The 5,780-nt window shown below is 52.1% G+C and overlaps 1 long non-coding RNA gene across 1 annotated transcript; it reads left to right on the top strand.

Moving 5' to 3' along the window:
• Positions 1-614: 614 nt before the first annotated feature.
• On the top strand, positions 615-5,008 carry LOC141581555 (uncharacterized). The gene is made up of 3 exons (XR_012514252.1): positions 615-688; positions 1,144-1,331; positions 2,273-5,008. It is a non-coding gene; the product is annotated as an uncharacterized LOC141581555 (long non-coding RNA).
• The last annotated feature ends 772 nt before the right edge of the window (positions 5,009-5,780 follow it).

Raw genomic sequence — 5,780 nt, 5'->3', positions numbered from 1 at the left:
GATCTAGTAAAGTGAAGTGAAAGATTAAGGTGGATACGCGGGAAGTTGGGGGCTTCTTAGCAGAACAGCTAACCTTCTAGGGAGATGCTGTGTCCCCTTTTCTGGGCTGCCTCGAGTGCAGTTGATAAGTCAAATTGACCCCATCCACTCCTCGGCTGAATTTGCCCCGATTCTCTCTGGAACCCAAGACTCAGCCCCTTTGCAGATGCGTCTCCCCTGACACGTCCAGCTGCACCCGAGCCCTTTGACTGTGAAGTTGATGGGTCACAGGGGCTCTACCTGGACTCACACTGCTGTGAAGCACTGCGCATGTCTGCCGCAGGATACCGACAATCCTCGTAAATATCCGAGGCGGTGCTGAGGCACTAACGAGCCTGCACTCGTGCCCGGCACCCCCTTACGCCAGGGGGGAAAAAAGACCTCTAACTCATCCAAGTGGGCCTCCCAGCAACGGCTCGCCCAGTTATTTTTTTATGAGATTGTTATCACTAGCAGCCTCAAGATTAATAAAAATGGAGAGTAATAAAAGAAATCACAGAGGAAACTGATGCTATCAGCTATGTAATAAAAGCGAGGAAGCAGGCTTCGTTTGTAAGGACAAATTCTCCCTGTCTCACCCAGCTCAGAAATAAAGCCCTGAAGGAAGGCTAGGAGGTGGCTTCAGACGTGTAGGCCACATTGGGGCCAGGTAACTGTCTCTCAGTGGCATTCTCTGCTCTTTGTAAACCGGAGAGCTCCCTTCCACATGAAGTCGAGGGTAGCAGAAGGAAGGTCTTCTGTCTAGAGATGTCTAAACTTCCCAACTTTTATTTAATGCAAGTGGGTATAAACGGGTATGAAGTGGATCTGCCTTTTAATAGCGTGTTATCTCTTTCTCTCCCCGAATTTATACCCACTTTCATTACGTAGAAGTCGATACTATAAAGTCAATACTATAAAGAGAGAGGGGGAACCCCTAAAGGAGGATGCTACCCTCCTCACCGCCACCCTCTCCGTAGCTTAGGCAGCCGTAGCCAAGACCCTGAGAGTGCCTGTCTGACGTCAGCTCCGTGGCTGCGGTGCTGCTGGGGGCTCATGCCTGGGGTCCTGCAGCTGACCTTTTCTGCACCTGACCCCAGCCACCCTTTCTCCTATCTCCTTAAGGAAGCCAGCGGACCCTCAGCCAAATCCAAGTCCACTGAGCCGCCTCGGAAGCACCGCACCAGCATCCTGTCCTGTCTCCAGGCTCCCTGGGCAGGTTTTCCCTGAGCCCATCCAGATGGCTTGTGTTTGCTCCTCTCTTCACCAGATCTGCACATGTGGCCATGGGAAGGCAGCCGGGCTGGCGCTGGGTGAGGCTCAAGGGCAGTGGGATGGGGGAGGGGGGAGGGGAGGATGTGTGCAGGAGACTCCCAGGCCCCAGCCCTGTTCCGGTCTCCTGCCTGGGACCCTGAGCTCCGCAGCTGGGTTTGTATCCAAGGAGGGCTTGCTCTCCGCTGCAGAGCGAGAGGCTCACAGAAGAGCCTCAATGTGGGCTCCCGGGCATGGTGGGGCCTCTGTGTCCCCCTCACTGCACACCGGAGGGGAAGGAAACAGAGGAGAATCACCTTTCTCCTTTTCTACTCCGCAAACGCTGACCCCAAGCCTGACCGGGTTTTCCCAGCAACACAGATGTGATGAGGGATTGCTTCGGGCTTGGGGTCATCCCTGCATTTTGAAAAGAGCCCGTGCCACCTGCAGTGATCAAAAGGACCAGGGAGATGTAGCCCCAACCAAGGGGGCCGAACTTCAAGGAGAATACAGAATCAACTCAGATCCAAATAAATGTAATCACCGCAGGGCTGCCCTCAGCTCTGAGACTGCGGGCATGCGTGCTGAGGGTGCAGGAGAGAGGAGACAGCCGACTCCTGCAGGGGGGCCTGAAGCACGGGACAGCGTTGTTGCCCAGCTTTGAGGAAGGGAAGGCCACTCTAGATCCAGGGTCTAGGAGGTGTTTGATCAATGAGGAGGAGGGAAAGCAACAGTGGGGTGGGGCAGACAGGGCCCCTGGGGAATGGGCGTGACGGGAGGCAGCTCAGAGGCCTGGAAAAGCAAGGACACAAAGCGCTTTCGGGACATTCGAGACACAGGGACTCTGTGGGGGCCAGGCCTTTCCTGTGATGCCTGGGAATTTGAGGGGGCGTCATCAAGGATCACCAGGATCCTGCCCGACTTTAATTTCTGGGGACTTTCCTCTGATGAGCAAGAAAGCTAGGTGACGCTGCTGGTGACAGACATCTTGCTTCTGCAACAGGTGCAGTGAGCGACCCTGGCTTCTCTCCGCGCCTATGCAGACACACAGCGGGAGGAAGAGGGAAAACGCATGGAAAAGGGAGAACTTCAGAGCAGGATGCATCCATAAGCCCCAGCTGCCGGGACTGGGACCAGGACAAGGACTGCAGCCGTGACTCCTCCCGGCCTCTGTCCCCTCCCGTCTCTAAGGTTTTCATCTGTGGCTCTGGGCCTCCTGTACCCAGCGTCTTGGGGCTTTCTCCTGGTGGAGACTTGGGACACTCAGTGCCAGAGCCTCCCAGCAGCGTGGGGAAGGGGGTGCAAACAACGCAGATGACCCAGCTCCCCAAAAGGGGCCTGACTCCTGCATCCAGCCAGGGCTGAGCCAGAGCCAAGCGGAGCCTATCAGCACACAATCCAAACACCAGCCCAGGCCGGGTGGACAGGCCGGTCATAAACCCACGGCCAAAAAGCAGGCCAGAGAGCCCAGGAATAAAGCCATGCCAGGCTAATGATTAACTGGCAGCCAGGGGTCCTGGAGGTCAGAGAGATAATGAGAAAGTTTTCCCTGAACTCTCTCAAGTGCAGAGAGCCTGGGGAGGGGCCCTGCTGGCGCCGACTCCTGGGCAAACACTTCCTGCCCCTCTCCTTTCAACAACCAAACAGCCTCAGCCCCTCTCACCTCCTTCCTGAGAACTGGAGAACTGACATCACAACTGCAGGGCCTCGGGGCCCTGGTAAAATCCACACCGGGAAGAGCCAACCACAGCATCTTCCCAGAAGGCTGAATTTCCTCCAACACGAGGCTGATAAGCCCTTCCAAGAAGACCAGGCTTTGTGCTTATCTTTATTGCCTGCCCGTCTTAAGACAGTGGGAGCCACTCTGCTTGAGTGAAACTAGAATATTGTGTTCAGCGGGACTTTCTGCTTTCTGATTTTTCTAATGCTTTTGTATCCTGCGGTGGAATTCTCCAGCAACTTTCTTCTGAAATTCCCCAAAACAACTTCCGGTGCAGAACTCCTGCCTTGGTTTAAGTTAAGAGAGGTTGCTAAGGCCCTGTTATGTGTCTAGTTGAGGTGCTTTGCACAGAATGAAAAATGGTTCCCTCACTGGGGAAGCAAAGCTAACCTAGAGAAAAACATGATAATGAAAAAACTTTAAGGGGAAGGGTCTCTAAAGCCTCTCTGTGTTCTAGGAAATCATAGTGTCAGCTGAGGACTAAAGAGGTCCGTCCCCTCAACTTGCAGGGATAATTGAAGAAATTAAGAAATGACTTGGCTGGACATGATGGCTCACACTTGTAATCCCAGCAGTTTGGGAGGCCGAGGCAGGAGGATCACTTGAGTCCAGGAGTTCCAGACCAGCCTGAGCAGCATAGGTAGACCCCATCTCTACAAAAGAAACAAAGAAACAAAACATTCGCCAGGTATGGTGGCACATGCCTGTGGTCCCAGCTACTCAGGAGGCTGAGGTGGGAGGATCACTTTGGGCCCAAAAAGTCAAGGCTGCAATGAGCCATGATCATGCCACTGGACTCCAGCCTGAGTGACAAAACAAAAAGCCTGTCTCAAATCCTGTCTCAAAATCAAAAAATAAAATAAATGTAAAAAAGGAAAGAAAGAAAAAGAAATGATTCACTTGAGGACGCAGTTGTCCATGATCAAGATGGCGCCATGTGAAGACTGGGCGCAGTGGATCGTGACCCCAGCACTTTGGGAGGCCAAGGCAGGTGGATCGCTTGAGTCCAGGAGTTCAAGACCAGCCTGGGCAACATGGCTAAACCCCATCGCTACAAAAAAAAAAAAAAATTAGCGGGTAGTGGTGGTGCGTGCCTGTAGTCTCAGCCACTTAAGAAGCTGAAGCTGAGGTGGGAGACTTGCCTGAGTCTGGGGAGCAGAGGTTGCAGTGAACTGAGATCACGCCACTGCACTCCAGCCTCACAGAGCAAGACCCTGTCTCAAAAAAGAAAAAGAAGAGAACTGTGAGCACCTCTCCCAAGGCTGGCTCCTGTGCCTGTCTTCCCGTCCACCGATAGAGTCCCAGTTCATAGCAATGTCACACCATCCGTCATTCCCTTATCCTGTCTTCCTCTCAACTGAGGATGACGTTTAGAAGCATGATTTCTACCTAATGCTGAAGCCGGAGGCTTTTCCAACACTTTCCACCGTCTTCATGTGTAAAAGGAGCTATGGATGTTTCCTTGAAAACTGGCCCCAATTCCTGTGACACACCCATCACATGTGGCTCAAAGCTATCCCAGGATATTACCAAATATCGACATCCTGGCCTGGGTGAGCAGGTAGCAGTACTGAGGTAAGACAAGCTCCCAGTTCTGAGTTCTTCCAAGAGGCCAATCCCGAGCGGTGTGATTCCTGCGTCACCTAATTCATCAACCAACTTTCATTAAGACACCACCCCAGAGGAAGCCATTGTCATTCCCAGTGTCTATTGGGTGAGTCGGGTTTCACACCACTGTTCAGCTGTATGTGATGGCACCAGTCTGCTGTTAAATACATTAAACGTTAAAGTGTCCACAACATTGTGTGCTCCTGATGGAAATAACACGACCACCTGGAAAGTAAGCACTCTTGACAAGAAAAACAAATCAAACCCAATCCAGCTTCTAGAACTAACTACTAGTTTACAGGAAATATAAGACGAGGACAAAATGTTAAGGGCACCCAGGGCTGCAATCAGCAGAATCCAGAATGTGGAAACTACCCGTCAGCTGGCACCTGTCATAACTGGGTGATAACACATGGGGCTTGTTGTATCATTTGTTCTACTTTTGTGAAATGTTTTATAATCACGGGTTAGAAATACTTACAAGTGTTTCCCGTCTACACTCAGACACAAATCCAAAATAACATCCAATCATCTCTCCATAACCCACAGGGATGGGAGATAGTGACAGAAATCTGAAAAAAAGGATCAAAATCTCTGCCTAGCTCTTTACCCTGCCTCACCTCCCTGCTGACCTTAAGCCAATGCGGACCCGCGTGAACTGGTCAGGGGCCATCCGCCAGCCATCCTTTCCCCGAGGGTCATGAACTAGCACGGTTCCTGGGGTGGGGGACGAGGAGCGTGTGGAGGCTCTGCTGTCCTCGCACACACCCATCGGACTCTGAATCAGAGTCAGTACCACGGCTCCAGGGACACCGAATGCGGGAGCAGGGGGTTTTGCTGGCCTGAGTTCTCAGACCTGGGCTCCAGATCTGACTCTGCCGCTCACCAGCTGAGTGACTTCAGGTAAATCGCTTAACCTCTCTGAGGGCCAGTGTTTTATTTCCGTAGGTTTTTGGGGAACAGGTGGTGTTTAGTTGTATATGTAAGTTCTTTGGTGGTGATCTGTGAGATTTTGGTGCACCCATCACCCGAATAGTATACACTGTACCCAATTTGTGGTCTTTTATTCCTTATCCGCTACCCCCCTTTTCCCTGTGAGTCCCCAAAATCCACTGTGTCTTTTTTTTTTTTTTTTTTTGAGACAAAAAGTCTCACTCTGTCGCCCAGGCTGGAGTGCAGTGGT

This window comes from Saimiri boliviensis, chromosome 16, assembly GCF_048565385.1.
Source record: "Saimiri boliviensis isolate mSaiBol1 chromosome 16, mSaiBol1.pri, whole genome shotgun sequence".
In the NCBI taxonomy this organism is placed as follows: domain Eukaryota; kingdom Metazoa; phylum Chordata; class Mammalia; order Primates; family Cebidae; genus Saimiri; species Saimiri boliviensis.
The sequence above is the reverse complement of the archived record's forward strand: the minus strand, read 5'-3'. Positions and strand labels throughout refer to the sequence as shown.